This window comes from Eptesicus fuscus, chromosome 17 (assembly GCF_027574615.1).
Source record: "Eptesicus fuscus isolate TK198812 chromosome 17, DD_ASM_mEF_20220401, whole genome shotgun sequence".
In the NCBI taxonomy this organism is placed as follows: domain Eukaryota; kingdom Metazoa; phylum Chordata; class Mammalia; order Chiroptera; family Vespertilionidae; genus Eptesicus; species Eptesicus fuscus.
This window is the reverse complement of record NC_072489.1, coordinates 7,753,403-7,777,851: the sequence shown is the minus strand read 5'-3', so window position 1 is coordinate 7,777,851 and position 24,449 is coordinate 7,753,403.

Here is a 24,449-nt window from a genome sequence, read left to right as displayed (position 1 = left end):
CATGCCACAGGCTGGCCTGAGGCAGACCTGCTGCAGCCCAGCCCTGTCCCGTAATAATGGGACCTGGGCACCATGCACAGGTCAGTCCCACAGGGGTGCCTAGTGCGTGTGTCATCCCAAGGGCTATTCCTGCCTCAGTGGACATCCCCTGGGAGCCAGCACCCCCGGCCATTGAGAAGTGAGGGGCATGTCTGTGCTTGGACTATAGCAGCCGGAAGGCAGCCTTCAGACACCTGCCGCTGCCACACAGCCAAGCCCTCGCTCCCAGCAGAGCTGTGTACCGCAGCCCCTGGAATTAGTCCCCAGAGGGGTGAACTCCCTGCCTGTCACTATTGAGGAATGACTTTGCTTCTCCCCACAAACCAGCAAATTAATTCATGCCATCTATTTTCCTGACTTAGATCAAAGGTTGTCAAATTCCTTTACCCACTTAATGATCTGTAATATACCTTTCCATTTCCTGACCAGGCTATTAGATGAAATAGAACCATAATAGCCTCCCAACAGCATCTGTGCACCTGTGTGCATGTGCAGAGCCAAGCAGGAGACCCTAGGAGCCTCCCCAGCCAGCATATAATTCTTTTCAAGAGATCCTACAAGCCAGGACTCAAGCCATATGGTACTTCTGGTTCCAAACAGATTCTGTGGTTCATGTAAAACTGAAAATATATGACATAGGTGCCACTACTGCCCATGCCATGTCCATGGCAGACATTATTAATCAATTATAGATACTCTTCACGGCTGAATTCAGACATGGCTTTCCTACACAGCCATTGACAGCTAATAGAAGTCCCCGCCTGGACAAGGAAACCTCTTGATTATCCAGACAAGAGAAGTTAATTGATGGCTCTTCACACACTGCCTTTTCCCCCCTTTCTTTCGGTTTCTTTTAGTGTAATTGTGGCTTCTCAGCATGGATAAAAGTAGGTGAGCCTCCTCCAGGATAATCAAGTGGGCACAGCCTTTTCCACAGCCAGGAGAAAGCAGTCCCAAACCTGCCTGGGGGACCACCCAAGCTTGGTTGTGTAGACCACCCAAGCTCCCAGGCATGAAAACACCTTGCTGACAAGGCCAGGACCATTGGTAGTCAGCAGCAAACAAGGCGATTGTTAGAAGATACACTGAGGCACCAGCCACCCTCCACTGGCGTCATGACATCAGAGAGTGAACATCAAGGCTGACGGTCACAGCTGGGAAAAGCACATGGCCACCCATGCTGCCCTACACGGGTCTGCTCCGCTCTGCTCTGACTTTTCAGTGTTTTAGCTCTAGCTGGGGAAATACAGTCCTCAGTGGAAAGGGAAAGGCACTCCCAGTGCCAGAGGGGAGATGGCTTGTATAGACAGAAATCCCTGCCCTGGTCTTTGATTGGTTGGTTCATCCTCATGCAAATGAGGACTCCAAATCCTCAAAGTTTGATTGGTCCAAAAGGCACTGTCCTGATTGGTCAAAATGGAGTTGCTCTGATTGGTTGGTGAACATGTTGATGGGACTATAGCTACACAGCTCTGACTGGATGGGGAAAGCCTCAGTCCTATTGGTTGAAACAGGATTCCAGGAACTCCATTATAAGGGCTGGCTCAGATGGCAGAAACACAGTGCAGGCAGGCAGTGCAGGCTTCTCACTGAGGTGTGGTTTTGCCAGGGGCCCCTGTGTAGAAATGGCTGCTAGGCTCTATTTTTGTCTTTTTAATTTGAGCCCAGTTAAGCCACCAGAAGCCCTTCTTAGTAGGCATCTTCTTCCTCAGGGTCCACGCCCTGAACCGGCTGCATTGGAGGCGAGCTGACTTGCCACATGTCCCTTTGTCACCCAGCCTCTTCTGGACCCTGGTGATCTTCATTGACTACAGTGTGGTCTTCCTGAACCTTCAGCCACGTTCTCTGAGGCAGTGAGGTTCGCTTCCCTCACCCCTGCCTCAACCTGGGCCTTTTAAGCAAATCAGCAATGTAATTATTGATCTGTAAGAGAAAAGAAATTAATACAGCCGCCCACATCCTTTGTACATAAGAGTATTTAACAATGAACTCTGCTTAAACTTCATAAAAGCCTCTTCAGCAAATCAGCACACCGGTATTGATCTGGAGCCCGCCTGTAAGTCCCAGCTGTCTGCCTCGCCCACCGAAGGACCATTACTTTGTCTTGCCTGACTCTCCTTTTACATTTATGGCCTGGTGCTTACACTCCCCCTTCTCCCAATTCCCATAGTTCCACTGCCTCTCAGCAAGGGCTGAGCTGCTGCTCTGCTGACCTTCCTCTTTCTGGAGCCAGGGTATCGACTCGGGAGCCCTGCAGGCTTGTGCTGGGCTGGCACCCCGAGGCCTGGGCATGCCTGGGAGACTCCTCTGCAATGCAGCTGGGCCCTTGACGTGCATCTTCTCATTCATCCTCCCAACAACCCTGGGAAATAGGCATTCCTATCCCCACCTACAGAGGAGAAAACCAAGGCTCAAGGTGGCCTCCCTGAGTCACACCGAAAGTGAGAACCAGGTGCTGGAATTTGAGCCAATGGCCTCAGCAACTTCCTCCTCAGAATGTGAGTCAGGGCTGGTGTTGCCCACAGTAGAGAAAATTGAGCCAATTGCCCATGATACTATGGGCTCTAGGGCTGAGTATGTTCCTGAAGAGGCCTGGTCCAGGCACCCATGGAGGCCAAGGAATCCAGCCGAGCTCAGCCAAAGCGCCCACTGGACCTGGCTCCCTCAAGATGACTTAGACCCTTGGCACCTTTCTATCTGCCTTTTATTTTATTTTATTATTTTATTTTATTATTGATTTCAGAGAGGAAGGGAAAAGGAGAGAGAGAGAAACATCAATGATGAGAGAGAATCATTGGTCGGCTGTCTCCTGCACACCCCCTACTGTGGATCAAGCCGCAACCTGGGCATGTACCCTTGACCCGATTCAAACAAGGGACCCTTCAGTCTGTAGGCCGACATCTATCCACTGAGCCAAACCAGCCAGGGCTCTGTCCGCTCTTAACCCAGCCTGTCAGCCTACCTGTGTGCACATGACTGCATGCTAATGATATGAGAGTCCGTCATGTCTAACTGGGCAGTGGCAGGGGCCACCTGTGAACAGGGTCAATCCTATGTTCCAAGCAGTGCTCTGAGCTGTTCAGGGGAACAGGGCAGCCCCATGGCCTCCTCACGTCCACTCTCCCAGCGTGGGCTTTGAATTGGGGGGTGGGGGGGAGTGCCAACAGTTGAAGTAGAAGGTACAGAAGCAGGAACCTGGATAAGGAGTCAAGGTCTCTGGCTCTGGCCTGGCTCAGGGCTAGCCCCAGACTCCCCAAAACCCTTCTGACCACGGAGGCTGTCCCTGTGAAGTGGGCTCAGACCTTGGTCTCAGCCCTCCAACTGTGGCACTCTGCACAGCAGCAAAGTGGGGCCCCCAAAAACCCAAGCCACAGGCCTCAAGTCACCCATCCGTCAGAAATGCTCAGTGCCTAGAGGTGCAGGGAACCCCAATACCCTAGACTGACTGCGGTGTTCTCCACCCACAGCCTGTCCAGGCCGCTCCATGAGACACCAGCTCACTCCCCATCTGTCTGTATCTTGGCTTTGACCTGGGTGGTTCTCCTGCTTCTCCTCTGGTCTCCCTCACACTCTGTTCTGTCTCTCTTCTGTGTTTGCCTCCTCCTCTGTCTTCCTGCTTCTGTTTTCTTTTCTGCTGGTCTTTTTTTCTTTCTATGAGTCACTTTCTGATTTTTCTCTGATTCTCCTTCTGACATTCTGTTTGTCTGTCAGACCCATCCCCACAACTACCCGCTTCCAGTGTTCCCTGGTCTAGATTGGCATGTTCACAACCAGGCCTGGGGAAGGCCCTTGGCACTGAGATGCCTGGGACCTGGGCATTGGGCCAGCCTGCAAGCTAGGCCTCACTCCTGGTGGGCCAGGGCCTGCTGGGGAACTGCACTGGGCAGGGCTCCTCTCACATAAGCACACATGGCGCCCCCTGCCCTCCCCCCGTCCCTGCAGCCCTCACTGGCCCCGCAGCTGATCTACAGGCCTACACAGTCATGGGGTGGGGGGAAGACTGTTCCAGATGATTCTAGGGAAACCAGAGGAGCAAGTGGGTGCCACGTCTCACAGCATCTCTGCCCCACCCCCTTCCAGGGAGAGGCAAGGTCAGATTCCAGGGGTGACCGGGACTGCGCCTTCCTATGGACCATCCAAGGGCCAAGGTCATTGCTCCTCTCCTCAGCCCTGTCCCAAATTCCCTTGGTGAGAGAATATTTAGGGGCCATTTGCATGGGTACTCACCCCACTGAAAAGGGGGAGCCCACAGGGTCAAGGGGGAGCTCCTGGGAACTCAGGCCTCAGGGACCTGCACCCATGGGGCAAACCAAGCTGAGCCAAGCAGGAGCAGCCTGGGTGCCAGGCTCTAGCCAGGGTCTGCAGCTGGGGAAGAAGGGGTGCCCTGCCAACTCAGCATCGGGGTGCCATGCTTTGCCAGCCTCCTCTGGGTGCTTCCTCACATACAGGCTGCATTAGGAGGGTTTTCAGGCCTGGACGCAAGGGTGGGGGAGGGGCAGGTCCTCGTATTTCTCGAGAAGGAAGCTGAGGAGGCAGCTGAGGTTCATGCCGAGCTCAGTGGCCCTCAGAGGAGCAGCGCGGGAGTCATCGGAGGAGCCTCAGCTCAGCTCGCTCCCTGCTGCCGTCTCCGAAAGGCAGTGCTGCTGGGAGGGCAGGGGGACTTCTGGGATGCATCCTGGAAACGAAGGGCCCCCCTCCCAGGGCTGACAGCACTAGGCGCTAGGCACCCGTCAAAGCGTCCTGAGGGCTACTGAGCGCCCTCTGGGGTGGCACCTCAGGACCACCCTGGGGCCATGCCCTTGCTCTGCAAACAGCCCCATCCAGGTCAGGGGCCTGCCCCCCATAGCCCTAGACCTGCCCCTTCACCTGGCACCCCAGGTCCAGGACACGCAGAGAGCCAGTCAACACCGCTGTCTAAGAGCAACCCCCTCCTGACCCCTCTGCCGCCTCTGCCAGAGATCAAAGGGCGTCTCCCGGGGAGTCCTGTCATTGGCCTAATGGAAGCCCCCCTATTAGCACGGGGTTGGGGGGTTGGTAGCCAGGAGGGAGCTGGGAGCCTCAGATCTGGGCCCCTCAGTGGCCACTCAGGACTGTGCTCTGCAGGAGAATGACACACACTCTCCTCCAGGAGACACCTCATGGGAGAGCATCTGTCCCCCCCCCCCCGCCCCCCATGGATGCCCAGGGCTGCAAGGCCCAGGCTTGCTACGCACCCGCGATAGGCTGCCCGGCATCCTCAGGGCCCAGCTGCCTCACCGTCAAGCCCATGAGAGGCTGAGGGAGGCCACCGTGCCACACCACTGCCCAGCCCGGCCAGCCCCCAGCGTGGCAGCCCCTCTTCGTGTGGGTGGTGCCGTAAAGGGGAAGCCACCGTCGCCAGAGCGGCAGGTAGGGCTGCTGGTTCGGCGCACCCTGGGTCCCCGGGCAGCAGGGACAGATCGCCAGCCCTCTCTGGACTCAGGTTTGGTGTGTTTTTCATACACAAAAACATACTGTAGGCCTGGCCGGCTTGCCTCAGTGGGTAGAGTGTTGGCCCGCAGACTGAAGGGTCCTGGGTTCAATTCCCATCAAGGGCATATACCTTGGTTGCAGGCTCAGTCCCTGTGCAGGAGGCAACCAATCGATGTGTCCCTCTCACATCCATGTTTCTCTCTGTGTCCCGCCCCCTCCCTCCCACTCTCCCTAAAAATCAATGGAAAAATATCCTCGAGTGAGGATTAACAACAACAAGAAAAACATATTGTTAGGTCCAGTTCAGAAAACAGAAACCACGACAGGGAGTTAAGATGAAGCAAATTAATTGAAGGCAGCGGCTACCCAGGGAATAGAAATGGCAGAGCTGAGAAGTGAGTAACTCAGGGGTCAGCGCCCACAGGAAGCTGTCCCAGCCCCGGAGGGACACAGCCCCGGACACAGAGCTGCCTGTGGGAGCTGGAGGCCCCGCCCTGAAGAGGGCAGCAGGTCCGCTGCACACACGAGGATTCAGGGTGAGACGAGATGTCCTCAGGATGCAAACCGATGAAGCACCGGGAGGAGTCACAGGGGAGGGGCCCAGGTCAGAAACAGAGCAAGGTGGGCATGAAAATGATTGGGGAAAGCCCGCACCAAGTATACACACCTGCCCCCTGGACCCTCACGGGTTCCTGCAAGTGTGTCATTGCGGACAGCTGCTCTCCCTGATTGTTCGTGGTCCTGAAGGAGCAGCCGGGCTGGCCCAGGGGGCTGCTCAGGACAGAGGTGCTTGTGCTGCCATTGACGGGCTCCGAGGTGAGGGGAGCCAAAGGGCAGGTTGGCGGCAGGCTGGGCATGGTCAGGTGTGTGTGTGTGTGTGTGTGTGTGTGTGTGTGTGTGTGTGTGGAGGGGAGCTGCCCTGAGAGGATGGGGCAGAGCCTCAGGAAGGAGCGAGGCTATCCTAGGTGGGTGGACCCAGAGGCCAGCTGGGCCTAGAAAGGTCATGGCCAGGAGCTTCGGGGACAGGCCTGGGACAGGGGCAGGGCCTCCAGGCTTCAGCGGTCCTCCCTGCCAGGTTTCTCTCCTCTCTGGCCTGGCTTTGCACACCACGTGCCAGGAGAGCATCGTTGGATGGTAGCTCCTGGCACGGCATGCTGGTGCTTGGCAGCCCTGGCAGCCACCATATCTTCCTCAGCTCGGACCCTGCAGGCCTCTGAGTGCTGTGCTGCTGCCTGGCAGGCTGTCGGGATTCCTGGGAGGAGTTGGGGGAGGGGCGGAACAGGCAGTGTAGACGGAAGGGTGATGGTGTGGAATCAGGGGAGGGAGAGAGCTCCCTGTCACTAGGGGTGAACAAGTGTCCACTTGTAGGGAACACTGAGCAGGGGTTCCACCCGCCCTGACATGCTGCTGTTTCCTGCTGTGAGCTGCCTTGCAGTCCTGGGATGGGCACCAGCGTGCTGACAGCAGGTGGCAGCAGGAGAGGCAGTGGGAGTGGTCTCTGTCCCCTATGGCACTGAGGCCAGGGCACACAGGCACCCAGAGGAGGGAGGATCCCAGAGACCAGCTTCCCCTCTGCGTGGGTAGCACTGCCCTTCAGCCATCACGTAACGCTCCTAACTGGGCCCCAGAAGGACCCCGGCATGATCCCCACTGAGATACCTGCCGGCAGTGTCCCAAACAGAGCCTGGGCTCCCGGTGGCCGGTGCAGGGCTGGCGTGGTCAGCCAACCCTCACAGCCCCAGCCGTGGCCAGCCTGCTGGCTCCCGGCCTGTGAAGCTGGGCAGGCACTGGGCCCGCCCGAGGGTGTGTAAAGCCCGGGAGACATAGGGGGGCGGATGCTGAGTCTGCCCAGGGAGTGGGGCGCAGGCCAGGCAGCAGGAGACTGCCAGCTGGTCGCTCAGGGGTCCCTGGCCTCCTCCTCGGCTATCCGTCTCCTTGCCAGGATGCGAGGATCATGGCCCAACCTGTCCTGTGGACGCTCTGCCAGCCAGGGGCCCGGGGCCTTTGTGCCTGTTCCCTCTGGCAGGGCTGACCTGCAGTCAGGGCCGCAGAGCCTGGGCGGGCCAGGAGGTTCGTGTCTGTCTGCTCCTAGCACTTTGCTGCCTCCAGCCAGATCCCCTTTGTAATTCAGTTTAATAAAATACGATGACAGTTTTATTGACAGCATTCCTATCTGGAGCCTGGAGAGCGATGACCAGCTGCACCTTCTTCCACGTTGCGGGGCCAGGCTGGCATCCCGTTTCCACAGACCCCGGGGCCCCTCCCAGGACAGGGATTAATAAAGCCGGCGTGGCTGTCCCCCTGTGTGGGGGAGGGGCAGGGCAGTCTCTGGGACTCCTGATTCCAGAAAGTCTGGGCCTGGTGGAGGCTCAGGCTAAGAGGTGGGTGGGCTGTACCCCAGCCCTAAGGGTCAGACCAAGCTGAGAGGCTGAAGCCAGAGAGCTTATGAGGGCGGTGAGGCAGCTAGTACTCAGGATCTTGCAGTGGGTGCGGCCAGCCCTGGGGGAGTGGGCTGGATGGAGACTGTGGGTGCAGTGGGCCCTGGGGGAGTGGGCTGGAGACTGTGGGTGCAGTGGGCCCTGGGGGAGTGGGCTGGATGGAGACTGTGGGTGCAGTGGGCCCTGGGGGAGTGGGCTGGAGACTGTGGGTGCAGTGGGCCCTGGGGGAGTGGGCTGGAGACTGTGGGTGCAGTGGGCCCTGGGGGAGTGGGCTGGATGGAGACTGTGGGTGCAGTGGGCCCTGGGGGAGTGAGCTGGAGACTGTGGGTGCAGTGGGCCCTGGGGGAGTGGGCTGGATGGAGACTGTGGGTGCAGCCGGCCCTGGGGGAGTGGGCTGGAGACTGTGGGTACAGTGGGCCCTGGGGGAGTGGGCTGGAGACTGTGGGTGCAGTGGGCCCTGGGGGAGTGGGCTGGATGGAGACTGTGGGTGCAGTGGGCCCTGGGGGAGTGGGCTGGATGGAGACTGTGGGTGCAGTGGGCCCTGGGGGAGTGGGCTGGAGACTGTGGGTGCAGTGGGCCCTGGGGGAGTGGGCTGGAGACTGTGGGTGCAGTGGGCCCTGGGGGAGTGGGCTGGATGGAGACGGTGGGTGCGGCCAGCCCTGGGGGAGTGGGCTGGAGACTGTGGGTACAGTGGGCCCTGGGGGAATGGGCTGGAGACTGTGGGTACAGTGGGCCCTGGGGGAGTGGGCAGGAGACTGTGGGTGCAGTGGGCCCTGGGGGAGTGGGCTGGAGACTGTGGGTACAGTGGGCCTGGGGGAGAGGGCTGGAGACTGTGGGTGCAGTGGGCCCTGGGGGAGTGGGCTGGATGGAGACTGTGGGTGCAGTGGGCCCTGGGGGAGTGGGCTGGAGACTGTGGGTGCAGTGGGCCCTGGGGGAGTGGGCTGGATGGAGACTGTGGGTGCAGTGGGCCCTGGGGGAGTGGGCTGGATGGAGACTGTGGGTGCAGTGGGCCCTGGGGGAGTGAGCTGGAGACTGTGGGTGCAGTGGGCCCTGGGGGAGTGGGATGGAGACTGTGGGTGCAGTGGGCCCTGGGGGAGTGGGCTGGATGGAGACTGTGGGTGCAGTGGGCCCTGGGGGAGTGAGCTGGAGACTGTGGGTGCAGTGGGCCCTGGGGGAGAGGGCTGGAGACTGTGGGTGCAGCCGGCCCTGGGGGAGTGGGCTGAAGACTGTGGGTACAGTGGGCCCTGGGGGAATGGGCTGGAGACTGTGGGTGCAGTGGGCCCTGGGGGAGTGGGCTGGATGGAGACTGTGGGTGCAGTGGGCCCTGGGGGAGTGGGCTGGATGGAGACTGTGGGTGCAGTGGGCCCTGGGGGAGTGAGCTGGAGACTGTGGGTGCAGTGGGCCCTGGGGGAGTGGGCTGGAGACTGTGGGTGCAGTGGGCCCTGGGGGAGTGGGCAGGAGACTGTGGGTGCAGCCGGCCCTGGGGGAGTGGGCTGGAGACTGTGGGTACAGTGGGCCCTGGGGGAGTGGGCTGGAGACTGTGGGTGCAGTGGGCCCTGGGGGAGTGGGCAGGAGACTGTGGGTGCAGTGGGCCCTGGGGGAGTGGGCTGGAGACTATGGGTGCAGTGGGCCTGGGGGAGAGGGCTGGAGACTGTGGGTGCAGTGGGCCCTGGGGGAGTGGGCTGGATGGAGACTGTGGGTGCAGTGGGCCCTGGGGGAGTGGGCTGGAGACTGTGGGTGCGGCCAGCCCTGGAGGAGTGGGCTGGAGACTGTGGGTGCGGTCAGTCCTGGAGGAGGACCCCACATCTCAGCCACAAAGCAGGTCTATCGTCTATGCAGGTCTAGAGCTGCGATGTCCTTCCTGTGTCCCCAGCTCGCACCGTCGCCTGCCCCCGGCCGTGGGGTAAGCCCCATGGGATTCAGAGGCTAATGCCACTTCCTTGGAAATACCAGCTCAGAGACACCAGCTTGAGAGCTCAGCCCCCAGCCTGCCAGCCCACAGGACATGAACCCCAGGTGGGCCGAGAACGTCGGGGACGCCTCATCACCTCTCGGCAGGGCAGGTCCAGCCGGGCTGCCCGGCGGGTAAAGGCAAGTCCGTGGAGAAGCAGCGGCCCCCATTCAATGGCCTCACCTCCCACCAGGCCCACGCCCGTCATGCCCCCAGTTCGAGCTGGCTCTCCAGCCCAGCGACGTGCACCAGGCTCATTGCCCACGACCCGTCCTGGGGCTGCTCCGGAGGGATGACGAGGGGCAGGCCTGAGGGGCAGGAGGTGGTCAGGGAGCCCCAGAAGTGCCTTTGTCGCCACCAGCAAGCCGGCCCCTCCCTTGTCATTTTATCCAAACCGGTTCAAGAAGAAGGCCGCCTCAACTGCGGGAAACGTGGCCGGGAAGCCTCAGGAGCCCATGTGGCTCTGCAGGCCCAGAGACGTGCCGTCGATCGTTCCGGACGGGCGAAGCCTGCAGGAGCACCTGCGAGAGCTGCCTCCGTGCGGGTGAGATGCCCGGCCTGCTGGCCACTCAGAGGACAGTCTGTGGTACTTGTCATCGGCCTCGCTGAAGGCGGAGGTGAGGTTCAGTGGCATAAACAACTGATCGAAGCAACCCAGGCTGGAGGGGCAGCATAGCAGGGGTGTGGCCCTTGGCAGGGGAGGGGGAGGCAAGGCGGATCAGAGCTGGGGCCTCCGCTCCTGGAGGACAGGGGCTCTGAGCCAAGTTCCACGTTCACCTGGCCCTGGCTGCCAGCGGGGCACAGCTAAGGTGGTCTCCGCGAAGGCCGAGCCCACGAGCTCCTCCTCGCACAAAGCCCTGACCCGGGCAGGCTCTCCCGAGGGGTGATCGACCTGCCCAGCTGAGTAATGGGACCCTCCGGGCACTGAGTTCCGAGGCAGTTGCCTGCCAGCAGCATCGCGGTGCTTCATCAGCAGGCTGCCTCATGCAATATGCAGCAGCACATTAACCTGCGCTCCCAGGTGGTCCGGCGTGGCAGAATCTGCTGAATTGGAAGAAAAGGCACAGGAACGGGCCGGAGCGTTCCCCGCACACCAGTCTGGGGGCGGGAGTCAGGGCCCAGGGCACATCCCACAGGCCCTGTCCTTGCCGCACCTCCATCGATGAACGCCATCTGTGGAGACCAGGTGGGCAGCAAAGCCGGCACTCACACCAGAGGAACACCTGCCGTCCGCGGGGACCCCTCCCACGGAGCCCAGAGGAGTGACAGGAGCTCTCTCAACGCCGCCTCCAGGCAGCCACGACCAAGCCAGCTGAGTGGGCGAGCAAGACCAAAAGGATCGGCCACTCCCGGCAGCATAGTTCTGGTAGCTACTGCCCTGGCATCTGCTCCCGGCTTCCCTCTCCTGACAGTCACCGCGTCTGCACTAACCCCCAGCACCCAGGGAGATTGGGCCCAGGAAAGCGTGGACTTCGAGAAGGCACGGGGCAGGCAGTAGGGTCCTGTGCTACACGCCAGGAGACTGAGGCCCAGCTGTGCCGCTTTACACACCCCCACGTGGGAGTCCGGGGCTTCGAATTTCCCACCCAGGTCCCAGCACCCACTTCCCCTGGCCTGCAGGAGGCACTCCACGGCTTCTGCCCTCAGGGATGGAGGTGGCCCTGTAAGCCGAGCCCAGGCAGTCGCTCCTCAGGCCTGGGAAACCCTGCGCTCTGCCTCATGTGAAAACATGCCCCACGTGGGGCACCTGACGAGGAGTCAGGAGGAGGAGCGAGCAGTCCAGCTCTGCTGATCGCCAACGAGGGGAAGGTGGGAGCCAGTCTGTCACGTTGGGCCTCAGTTACCTCATCAGCAAACGGCACCAGTGCTGTGGGTCACAGCTGCGGTGAGAATCCATGGGAAGTGCGTGTGGAGGTGCCTGGGGTCCAGCGATGAATAGAATCAGACACCTCGAGCTCTCGGGCCTCGGGGTCACATCCCCTCCTCCTCAAAGCCACTCTATGAACCACAGAGACTCACATATTTAAAGGAAGACCCTTTGCCATCAGCTCAGGAGGCAGCAGAGGGGCAGACCCAGGTTCAGACCTCAACTCCACCCCAGGCACTGCTTGACGGTCATGGGTGGGCTTCCTGCCTCAGCCTCTGCTTACTTATCTACAAAATGGGCACAAGAGGGCTCCGAGTCAGCAATGCTGTGTCCTGGAGACCCTGAGAACCCTCTTATGCAACCACCTCTCCTAACCCTCCCCCCACACACACACACAACTGAGAAAAACGGCAAAATATAACAAATAACATTTAAATGCATGGCTGAGCTTTTGAGAAAGTAAGGGGCAATTCCAGGGACAAAGAGTGAGAAATCACAAAGCGTAAGCCCACGCATAGACCCTGCGCTGCAGGACCAGGAGGAAGGCAGGAGGGCGGCCACCCAGCCCCGGACCGGGGCTGCAGCTGACGGACCCTGGGCCTAGGCATCCAGCTAGCTGGACCTTCCTCAGGGGCGGCCATGAAGGAAAAAAAAAAAAAAGATAGCCAGCCAGCGGAAACTTACCAGAAGTCTCAAAACTATATCATCCAAGAGCTGCAAACTTTATTATAATCAAAGAAACAAGTGCTTCTTAAATTGGTAAAGTCGAAAAATTGGTCATCTGGCATTTCTGTCTTCGGCAAATTGATTTTTTGAAATATTGGCTTGGCAAATTGACTTTTAATTGGTAGCATCTTGGCCTTCTCTCCAGCTTTAAAGGTCCTCACAGGAGAGGAGTCAATACTACCCAAAGCGATCCACAGATGCAGCACAAACCCTGTCAGAACTCCAACAACCTTTCTGGAGAAATGAAAAGGCATATTCTCAAATTCACCGGAAATTGCAAGGGGCCCCCAACAATCAAAACAATCTTGAGAAAGAAAAACAAAGAGATATCATACTTCCTGATTTCAAAACCTACTGCAAAGCTTCAACAATCAAAACCGTGTGGAACTGGCATTAGGATGGACACATACATCAGTGGCATAAAACTGAGAGTCCAGTCTATGCTCAGTAGATGTTTGGCAGAGGTGCCAAGCCCATTCAACGACAAAAAAAATAAAAATAAAAATAAAAAAGGTCTTTTCAACAACTGGTGCTGGGACAACTGGATTTCCATACACAGAAGAATGAGGTTGGACCCTTACCACACACTATATGCAAAATATTAACTCAAAATGAGTCAACAAACTAAATATAAGAGCTAAAACTTTAAAACTTTTAGAAGAAATATGAAAAGTAAATCTTCATGACTTTGGATGTGGCAATGGATTCTTTGGCATAGCATTAAAAGGGCAAGCAACAGCTAAAACATAAATTGGACTTCCTCAAATTCAAAACTTTTGAGCATCAAAGGACATCATGAAGAAAGTGAAAATACAGCTTACAGAATGGGGGAAATATTTGTCAATTATATGTTCAAACTTATATCCAGAACAAACTTATATAAAACATTCTAAAACTTAACAACAAAAAGACAAAACAGCTCAATGTGAAAATGAACAAAGGACTTGAATAGACATTCCTCTGAGGAAGAGATACAAATTCTGATAAACACATGAAAAGATGCTCAGCATTAATAATTATTAGGGAAATGCAAACCAGAACTTCAGTGAGATACCACCTCACACCTATTAGGACGCTTATAATTAAAAACAAAAAAAACAAGGGCAGAAAATAACACAGTTGGTGAGAATGTGGAAAAATTGGAAACCTTGTACATTTCTGGTGTGAATGTAAAATGGTACAACTTCTGTGGTTCGTCCATTCCTCAAAAAGCTAAGCATAGAATTACCATCTGACCCAGCAATTCCATCCTAGGTATGTACTCACAAGAATTAAAAGCAGGAACCCAAACAAATGCATGCTAATGTTCATAGCAGCATTATTCACAGAGTCAAAAGGTGAAAATAAGCCAAGTGTCCATCAACAGATGAATGGATAAACAAAAGGTGGTGTGTCCGTATGATGAAATAGTGCTCAGCCTTTCAAAGGAATCAAGTTCTGGCACATGCTACAATGGATTAACCTTGAAAACATTATGCTAAGTAAAATAAGCCAGACATAAAAGGGCAAATATGGTATGATTTCATTATATGAAATATCTAAAACAGAGAAACTTATAGGGACAAAGTAGATTAGAGTTTATCAAAGGATGGAGGCAGGGCATGGGGAATTATCGCTTAATGGGTAGAGTTTCTGTTGGGCAGTGAAAGAGGTTTGGAAAAAATAGTGGTGATTGTTGAACAACATTGTGAATGTAATTAATGCCACAAAATTGTACACTTCAAAATGGTTAAAAGGGCATTTTTATGTTATATATTTTATTACAATAAAAATGTGTTTTAAAGGCATAATGGTGAGCAAAGAAGCTGGTAAAATTGTGGGTAGATCCAATAAAGCATTGACAGTATAAAGAAAAATAATAACAATGAATTTGTGGTCATACAAACAAAACAAGGTTGACACACTAAAGAGCAAAGTCCAGCACACTCCTGAGGAGCAGGCAGAGGTGCTGATTATGGCTAGACAAAGAGTGTGTGTGGTCTAGAACCGCAGCTCGCGAGCCGCATGCGGCTCTTTGGCCCCTTGAGTGTGGCTCTTCCACAAAATACCACGTGCGGGCGTGCACGTACAGTGCGATTGAAACTTGGTGCCCCATGCGCAGAAGTCGGTTTTCGGCTCTCAAAAGAAATCTCAATCGTTGTGCTGTTGATATTTGGCTCTGTTGACTAATGAGTTTGCCGACCACTGGCCTAGAATGCAGGTGAAAGCTTTCAGGGCAACTTGTTAAAGTAATAGAAATAGAAGCTATGACCTCTGCATTCGCTTCCTGTGGCTGCTGTAACAGCTACCACAAACTTGATGGTTTACAACAACATATATTTATTCTCTTACAGTTCTGGGTGCAGATGACAGAAATTAAGGTGTCAAGAAGTCCGGGTCCTGCTCCATCTTGAGACTCCAGGGAAGAATCCTTCCTGCCCTCTCCCTGCTCTGGTGGCTGCCCTAGCATTCCTAGGCTTGTGGCCACATCACTCCAGTCTGCTACCATCTTCACAGGACCTCCATGTCTGGGTAGGTCTGTGTCAAAACTCCCTCTGCTTCTTTCTTATAAAGGGCACATGTGGTTGCATTTAGGTTGAATAAGGCCCAGAATAAGGCCCTCCTCTCAAGATGTTAATGTAATTACATCCTTTGCCATATAAGGTGCTATTCACAGGTTCTGGAAATTAGGATGTGCACGTACCTTTGGGAGCCATTAGCCTACCACAGCTTCCAAACCCTTAGGAGGAGGAAAAGAAAAAAACAGAAAAGTCAGTCACTCTAACAGAAGTTAGGAAAAGTGAGGGAAAATCCAGGACAGGAATTAAGTGGTGGCAATAAATTCTTATAGGTCAATAAAAACAATAGCGACAGATGTACTGAATGGAGAATGCCAGATTGACCACAAAAAGCAAAATCTGGCCATGTGTTGCTTACAAAGGTCACACTGAAGCACAGAAAGGCGGAAGGCAAGAGGATGGGAAATAATGCCACATGGATGTGTAACTGTGTCTGTGTTCATGCCCAGACAACGGGGACTTTTAAACACCAAGTGTCACGGGGGGTAGAGATGGCCATTCCTGGAGCCTGCTTTACTCCACTGAGCTCTCACTCTCAAGAGGGTGAGTAAGGTGTGAGGTGACATCTATTTATGGTTTTAATTTGCATTTCTCTGATCATCAAACAACAAGAGTTGGCGAGGATGTGGAGAAAAGGGAACACTCGTGCACTGTTGGTGGGAATGCAGATTGGTGCAGCCACTGTGGAAAACAGTATGGAGTTTCCTCAAGAAATTGAAATTGGAACTCCCATTTGACTCAGTAATCCCACTTCTGGTAATATATTTGAAAAAACCCAAAACACTAATTCGAAAGAATATATGCACCCCAATGCTCATTGCAGCGTTATTTACAATAGCCAAGATTTGGAAGCAGCCCAAGTGCCCATGAATAGATGAGTGGATAAATAAGCTGATGTACATTTACACAATGGAATACTACTCAGCCATGAAAAATGACATCTTACCCTTTGAGGCAGCATGGAGGGACCTGGAGAGCATTATGCTAAGTAAAATGAGCCAGTCAGAGAAAGACAAGCACCATATGATCTCATTTATATGTGGACTCTAATGAACAAAATAAACAAACAAACTGATAGGTTCAGAGAACAGACTGAGAACTGTCAGAGGGTAGGGGGGTTGTGGGGTTTGGTTAAAAAAAAAAGGTGATGCCATTAAGCAAAAAACAACTCATAGACACAGACAACAGCATGGTGATTACCAGAGGGAAAGGGGGTGGGAGGAGGTAGAAGAGGGTAAAGGGGAGAAATGGTGATGGAAGGAGACTTGACTTTGGGTGGTGAACACACAATACAATATGCAGATGATGTATTATAGAACTGTACACCTGAAACATATTTTATTAACCAATGTAATCCCAATTAATTCAATAAAACTTAAAAAAAGAAGGTAAGTCAGAGTATGTGACCTGACTTTGTAAAAAAGAGGGGGGAGAGGGGGTTTCCCTGAGGGTTATAGGGCTCTTGGAGAACACCCTGTCCTCCGGGGTGGGGCCGACGCCCAGCGAGCCGCTGAGGCATGCCCTGACTCTTGAAGTCAGGCACTGCCCAGATCACCTTCGTGGAGACCGTGCATCGAGCGGAAAAGAAACCCAAACACACTGAAAGTACAGTGTGAAGGCCATTCCTTAGCAGGAGACTAGGTGAAAGGTGAGCTGATTCACAGGAGCTGGTGAGGAAGCTGCAGCGATGCTAGGACAGGCGGGAATGGAGAAGGGGTCTGACGCCCGAGGTCCTGTGTGGAGCAGTGATCGGAGCCTGGAAGTTCTTGGCATCCCAACCTGATGGGGCCCTGCTGCTTCCCCTCAGGCCTCATGAGGAGGGCAGGCCAGTGGTGTGGCCCCTCGGACCTCTTGGGAGTGAACCCTGCGGAGCAGCCATAGGCCAGTTTCTTCCTGTCAGTCATCTCCTTCCTGATCCCAGCACCTCCATCTCTCGGTCCCGAACCCTCGGGGACCCTGTCAAGGGTGCGCCAGCCTTAGGCAGGAATCCGGCATCTACCCTCCCTGACCTCTGTGGTCCACAGGCTTCTCGGGGTCAGTGCCCCCTTTTAGACTAGAGCCTCTCTCCAAGCTTGCCAGCACCTTACCCCCAACACACACACACACACACACACACACACACACACACACACACACACACACACTGGACTCAGTTCTGCGAATCTCGGCATGTTCCAGAACTATTTCAGCACTGTAAGAACCCACGTCGATTTTTGGAAGAAGTCTTTTTAAACTGCACGTGAAGGCCACCCTGTCTGAGCTCTTACACCAAGTCTCAGGTCTCCATGTGGGGGTCGTCACATCTCGCCAGAGCGTGGGGAGCCTTGCCCCCGAGAGAATGTCCAGCATCCCTCTGACTGCCTCTCCTGGTCAGCCCCCACCCCAAGCCAGCGCCTGTGGGCTCTGGGCAGAGACGTGGTCTTTCCTCTTCACCCTCAAGCTCCCGTTCTGCCTCAGCTTCCTGCTGCACACCCCAGATTGCTCCAGAAACCCCGGGTGGGAAGTCAGTGCAGAAACAGCCACGAGCCAGCAAGGGTGGGGGAAGCCACGTGACACCCCAGTGGGGGCAGGAGGCAGGATGGTCTGGGCCAGAAGCCAGGCCACTGGGCTCAGATCCCATGGATGCTCTGGGAGCCCCAGCATCCTCGCCTGTAAATGGGGTTCTGCTCCAAGCGAGTGCATGGACGTGCCTCAGTGGTGCTGAGTGTCACCGCCATTACGGTGCCGGTGGCAGAGCACACTGCCTGGGTCACTGGTTACGGCAGTACACCCTGATGGAGGTGGGAGGCTCAGAATGGGAAGGACATGCCCAGAGGAAACGCTGCTCAGTGGCCTCAGCCACATCCAGGCCACGCAGCCAATGCCTGGCCCGGGGTGGGCACACAGATGGGAGCCGAGGATACTCAGGACACCCGTCCCTGGAGTCGTGGAGCCCGTGATAGCTAATCTTATGTATCAGCTTGACGGAGCCAACAGGGCCCAGACCCTGCAGTCTGTATTCTGGGGGTGCCAGTGAGGGTGTTTCTGGATGCCACTGACTCTGAGTCGGTAGACAGCAAAGCAGATTGCCCTCTCGCTGGGCGAGCCTCCTCCAGGCAGTGGAAGGCCTGAGTAGAACGAAGACTGACCCTCCGGGAGCAAGGGCAGCTCTTGCTGCCTGCCTGCCGGGAGCTGGGCCTGGGCCTCTCCTGGCCTTTAAACTCAAACTGAAATAATCGATCTTCAGCCTGCAACTGGCAGGCTAGAGCTTGCACATCAGCTCTCCTGGGTCTTCAGCTTGCTGACTGCGGATCGTGGGACTCTTCGGCCTCCATAATCATATGAGCTGATTCCTTATAATAAATCTCTTGACTGACAGGTGATAGGTAGGTAAGTAGGTAGATAGATAGATGTAAATGATAGAGATGTAGATAAACAGATAGAGATAGAGACATAGGAGATATATCATATACACACATACGTCCTGTTGGCTCGGTTTCTCCAGAGAACCCTGACTAACACAGAGCCCACGTGTGGGGGGTGGCCCTGGGGCCCCTGCACCCTGAAGGACTCACCCTTCCTGTGCTTCCAGGCAGGGCCCTGGCTTAGAGCACTTCCGGGGCTGTAAGCTCAGCAGCCACCGCTGAGGAACCCACCCCAAGGTCTGTGCTGCTATGAAGAAGGCAGCCTGGCTGTACAGTCGAATGGGTTGGTTTACACCTGGCCCAGACACTCAACCAGCTGAGACCTGCAGCAGGCCGCTTTCCTTCTAGGAGCCTCTGTTTCCTCCCCGTGAAGCAGGGGTTTGAGAGTGCTTAGCCCACTGCTGTTTAAATGCCCAGTGCTGGGCACACAGCTGACATTCAGTATTAGCTGGTGGCAAAACACACACACACACACACACACACACACACACACACAAACAAAACAAAAACAAAACAAAAAAAAACACACAAACAAACAAAAAACAGAGAACAGACATCTGCTGTCCACACAAGGGCCAGACTTGCCCATGACTGGTCATGGACAAAGGGTTGAGCCCTGTGGCCAAAGAGCCCAGCACCCAAGGCCACTGTGGTGCCCAGAGACCCCTGGCCCAGAACACCTACAACTGTGCAGCAGACGTGACTCCTGGAAGTGGGGGCCCCAGGGGTCACAGAGGGTGCCCCCTGGTAGCTGGCCCAAGAGCTAGCCTCCAAGGGTGTGGCTGGTCCCCTGCATTGTCAGCCCCCAGCACCAGGCTGGTCATCAGTGTTCCCAGTCACCTTCGAGGACTGCTCTGCTTCACATCCCTGGCTCTGGCCCAGTATGTCCTCTTCAGAGGCGTCTTCCAGGGGGAGGGGGATCCTCAAGCCCCAGTCCACATGTGTACGTCCACTTCCAGGCACCTCTGTTATCCATACCTCCCGCTCACCACACCCCTCTGCCCCCTCCTCACAACCCAGAGCGTCTCTCTATCTAGAACATCCCCACTGTGGCCACCTTATGTCCGCTAAGGCTGCCATACAAAATATCACGGATCAGAGCTTACACAACAGAAACTTATTTCTCACAGGTTTGGAAGTTCAAGAGCTAAGGTCAAGGTGCCCGCAGGGTTGGTTTTTGGTGATACATCTCTTCCTAGATTGCAGACGGCCACCGTTTTCTGTGTCCCCACATGGTCTTTCCTCCGCACACGTGGAAAGAGGGAGAGGAGAGAGAGAGACACCAGACCTATGGGATTAAGACTTCACCCTTTTAACCTTAATGACCTCCTTTTAGGCCTTTTCTCCAAACGCTGTCATATTGGAGGTTAGGACTTCAGCATGTGGCTTGGGAGATGGAGGGTACACAATTTAGTTCAGATAGTCAGCATGGTGTCTCCTCTGCCCGACTGTGTGCTGGTGACCCCCGGGAGATCCCAAGTCCCCAGACAGGCCAAGGGCAGGCCCAGGACCGGCCCAGGGATCCTGCCTGCCCTCACTGGCATCCAGAAGCCCTGAGCCAGGCTCCCTTCAGAGGATGAAGATCCTCAGTCACTGAAGGTCCTGGTCCCCAGTTCTCCTCTCCCAGTAACCCCACTTCCACTTGCTGACCCGTGCCTGTGAGCCCACCAGTGACCCAAACAGGAGCTGGTGTTTCCGTGAGACCTGTAGGACTCACCATGGTCCTGGGCAGGGCCGGACCGCAGCAGAGTGGGGGCGTGGGAACCTGCCTCCCACCTTTGATGCTCCTGAGCAGGGCCAGGGGCTCCATGGAGTTACTGCCAGCCCCCCGGCCGCAGTCCTCTCCAGAGCGTTTCCGCCTGTGTTCTGTAGCCCTGGGACCTCACCCAGAGGCTCCCCAGGGCCCCCAGCAGCAGGGCTCAGAGCCCAGCCCTCCTTGGACTGGCCTCCAGGCTGCCTGGCCCAGTACGGACATCCCTCAATTGTGGGCCCAGCTTACAGCTCCAGGCTGATGTGGGGGTAGGAGGAGAGCACTGCAGTGTGCCAGGGCACAGCAGTGTGCCAGGGTTCCCTTTGGGTGAGGATGCCCACTGTGTGCCCTTCTCAGCCAAGCCCCCATCAAATCACCTACAAGTGCAAACAATAAGAAGGCACCACATGAGGCCAGGGGAGAGTCAAGGCCCGCTGGGTCCCCAAGAGTCCTGCATGAGCAGAGACCACTACTACCTCTTAGAGAGAGCTCTTTAAAGAGAGAGGGACTTAGAAGGAGGGGTTTCCCAGCAGAGATTTCAAATCAGCCCCTGGTCTGGGATTTCTGTCATTGATTTTATGATAAACAGAGAACATAGCTTGTCAAAAAAAAAGGGGAGGGGCTATTATAAATACACTAGAGGCCCGGTGCACGGATTCATGCACCAGTGGGGTCCCTCAGCCTGGCCTGTGGGGATTGGACCAAAACCGGCTTTCCGACATCCCCTGAGGGGTCCCAGATTGCGAGAGGGCACAGGCCAGGCCGAGGGACCCCACTGGTGCACAATCGGGGCCGGGATGGGACCGCAGGATGGCTCCAGGGCATGTCTGGCCTGTCTCACCCAGTCCGATGGGCCAGACCCCAACAGCAAGCTAACCTACCAGTTGGAGCGTCTGACCCCTGGTGGTCAGTGTGCGTCATAGCGACTGGTTGAACGTTCGAACGAACGGTTGGACACTTAGAATATTAGGCTTTTATTATATAGGACTAGAGGCTCGGTGCATGAAATTCATGCACTGGGTGGGGGGGCCCCTCAGCCCAGCCCACACCCTCTAGCAGTCTGGGACCCCTTGGGGGATGTCCACCTGCCAGCTTAGGCCCGCTCCCAGGGATTAGGCCTAAATTGGCAGTTGGATATCCCTCTTGCAGTCCAAGACCCCTTGTTCCTTACTGCTTTCCTGCTCGCTGCTCCTTACCACTCAGATTGCTGCTGCTTAGGGCAGCTCCTTAGAGGCTCCCACCACGGCCACTGTGCTCGCCAGCTGTGAGCCCATCTTCTAGCTGAGGGTGCTCTCCCTGTGGGAGCACACTGACCACCAGGGGGCAGCTCCTGTGTTGAGCATCTGCCCCCTAGTGGTCAGTGCACATCATAGCTACCAGTCGTTCTGGTTGTTCTGCCATAACGGTCACTTAGGCTTTTATTATATAGATAAAGATGGGGCAGAGCCTGTTTTCTGGAGGGAGCAGGGCCGTCAGATGCCTTGAGGTGCATCTCACTGATGGCTGCCTGGGTCTGGGCTCTGTGTGGGGGAGGCAGTGTCCCAGCACTGTAGGCCCTCCCTCCCCACCCCCTCACCCCCCGCTGAGACACCTGGCCATGACTTCCTCTGATGATCTCACCTTCCTCCCTGGAAGTCTCCCCAGGCCAGCTGCTCTGTCCTCCGGGAGCTCCTTCCCAGTCTGAGCAGCACCTGACAGGTTGACAGAGTAGAGATGACGTCAGTGCTGGAACCGAGTGAGAAGGGGGCGTATTAATGTACGTGCGCTGGGGCCGCAGGAGCAGGAACACTGCAGAGGGTGAGGCTGGGGTGAGGTGGGCCCTCAGAGGACAGGTGGGTCAGACACACAGTGGCGGGGGGACTTCCCACCAGGAGTAGGGTCTGGCAGAGAAGCATGGCCACTCCCCACAGCCAGGTCGGGCCTGGGACAGGGTACTCACCTCCACCCCAAGGTCATGCTCACCTCGCAGGCCCCGTGAGGCCTGGAGGAGACAGTGGCACAGTCCAGCTGCGAGGCTGTGGGAGGGCCTGGTTTCCTGTGTTTCCCACACTATGAGATGGTGTCATTGCTGGGAGGGGAAGGCCTTCCAGCCTGGACCCAGGAGGAAGGGGACACGGGACACTCCACCTCAAACAGGCTGCCGGGGTGCAAGTCGCAGGCAGGCTCCTCCCACGTTGGCTGTCGCCCTGAGTAAGATGAGGTAACGGCACTGGCTGTGTAGGCAGCTGGGAGCAGAATCCCACCCAGCATCCTCCTGGCTCCACAAAGGAGCAGCAAGGCTCCTGAGCCAGTCTCTTCAGTTTTTCCTCAAGCTTCACAGCCTGTGTTCAGGCCACTTTGGCCTGAGTGACAGCATTTCGCCTCCTTTTTGTGAGGAAATCCATGGAATGGACTTCCTTTTTATATTCCACTTGGGGTGCAGCCTATACCTTAAATGTGAGAACATCAGGACAATGAGGCCGGGGGCTTTCTGGTGACCCTCTCAGGGTTGTCCATCAGAGCAATGGGGACACACAGCTCTGCGCCCTCCAGGGCTGTTTGGGGTGGAACAGGATGCTGGCTGGCTTCATGTCGGGGAGTCAGTCTCTGCTGAGAAGCACCCCTGGGACCTGGAGAGCCTGGAGCTGCCTCAGGATTCCCCAACCACTGGGGGGAGCTGCCATCTTCTTTCAAGGTAATGGGGTCAGGGGCCCCAGGGTAATCTGGGGTACTAGAGAGACTGGGGTTCTGGTGTTGATCTTTAAGCTCCAGTATTTGTCTACACAACTTCTGATTCGATTTTGTCTGACAGGAGCCTCAGGGCCAGTGCTAAGCGGTAGGATTTGAGGGCAGGAAAGATCGTGCCCCAGATTTCCTACAGAATATTTGAGCATGGTGGAAGGATCAATGAAACTTCCAGTTAAACCTGGCTGATAGCGTATTTCACTCTCTCCCCAAATCCTGAGACAGCGCCACTGGCTCCCGCAGGACATCCACTATATAAGGCCCCCCCTACCAAGACTGGGAGACATAGCAGATCTGCTTAATTCAAGGAACAAACAAAAAGAGGCAGCCAAAATTGGGAGACAAAAACTTAAAAATGCCCCAAGTAAAAAACAAACAAACAAATAAATAAATAAAATGGGGCAAGCAATTTACCAGATAGTTTTTTAAAATGGTTGTAAGGGTGGTAAGGGACTTATTGATAACTACAAGGAACTTAGTTAGAACTACAACAGCATGAAAAAGGACATAAAAACATTAAAAAAAAATAACCAGGCAGAAATGAAGAATACAATATCTGAAATGAAGAATATACTAGAAGGAATAAAGAGTAAATTGGATGAAACAGAGGATTGAATTAACCATTTCAAGATAAGGTAGCAGAAAACACATAGTAAAATCAGCAAAAAGAAAACAATATAAAAGATAAGGATAGTTTAAGGGAGCTTTAGAACAACATAAGGCATAACAACATTCATATCATATAGGTGATATAGGAGAAAAGAAAGGGATCAAGAACCTATTTGAAGAAATAATGGCTGAAATTTTCCTAACCTGGTGAAGAAAAAAGACACAAAAGTCCAGGAAGCACAGAGAGTCCCAAACAAGTTTAGCCCAAAGAGGACCACATCAAGACACATCATAATTAAAACAGCAAAAGTTAAAGACAAAGAAAAATCCTAAAAGCAGCAAGAGAAAGACAGTTAGTTACCTACAAGGGAGCTCCCATAAAACTGTTGGCTGATTTCTTAAAAGAAACATTTCAGGCCAGAAAAAAATGGACAGGAAATCTTCAAAGTGATGAAAAGCAAGGTCATACAATCAAAACTTCTTTACCCAGCAAGGCTATCATTTAAAATTGAAGGAGAAATAAAGAGCTTCCAGAGCTTCTCAGATAAGAGAAAAACAGAAACTTTTTATCACCGCCAACCCAGCATTACAAGAAGTGTTAAAGGATCTGCTTGAAGAAGAAGAGGAAGGAGAACAGAGGAGCACAGTTATAAAGACTAAATTGGCAATAAATATGTACCTATCAATAATCACTTTAACTGTAAATGCCTTAAATGTTCCACTCAAAAGACATAGGACAGCTGCATGGATAAGAAAACAAGACTCCTATATAGAATGACAGATACATACAGATTAAAGTAAAGGGATGAAAAAAATACTTCATGCAAATGAAAAGAAAAATATTGGCGTTAGCAATATTTATATCAGATTTTAAAAAACACAATGTTAGAACAAAGGCTATAATAAGAGACAAAGACAGACACTACATAATG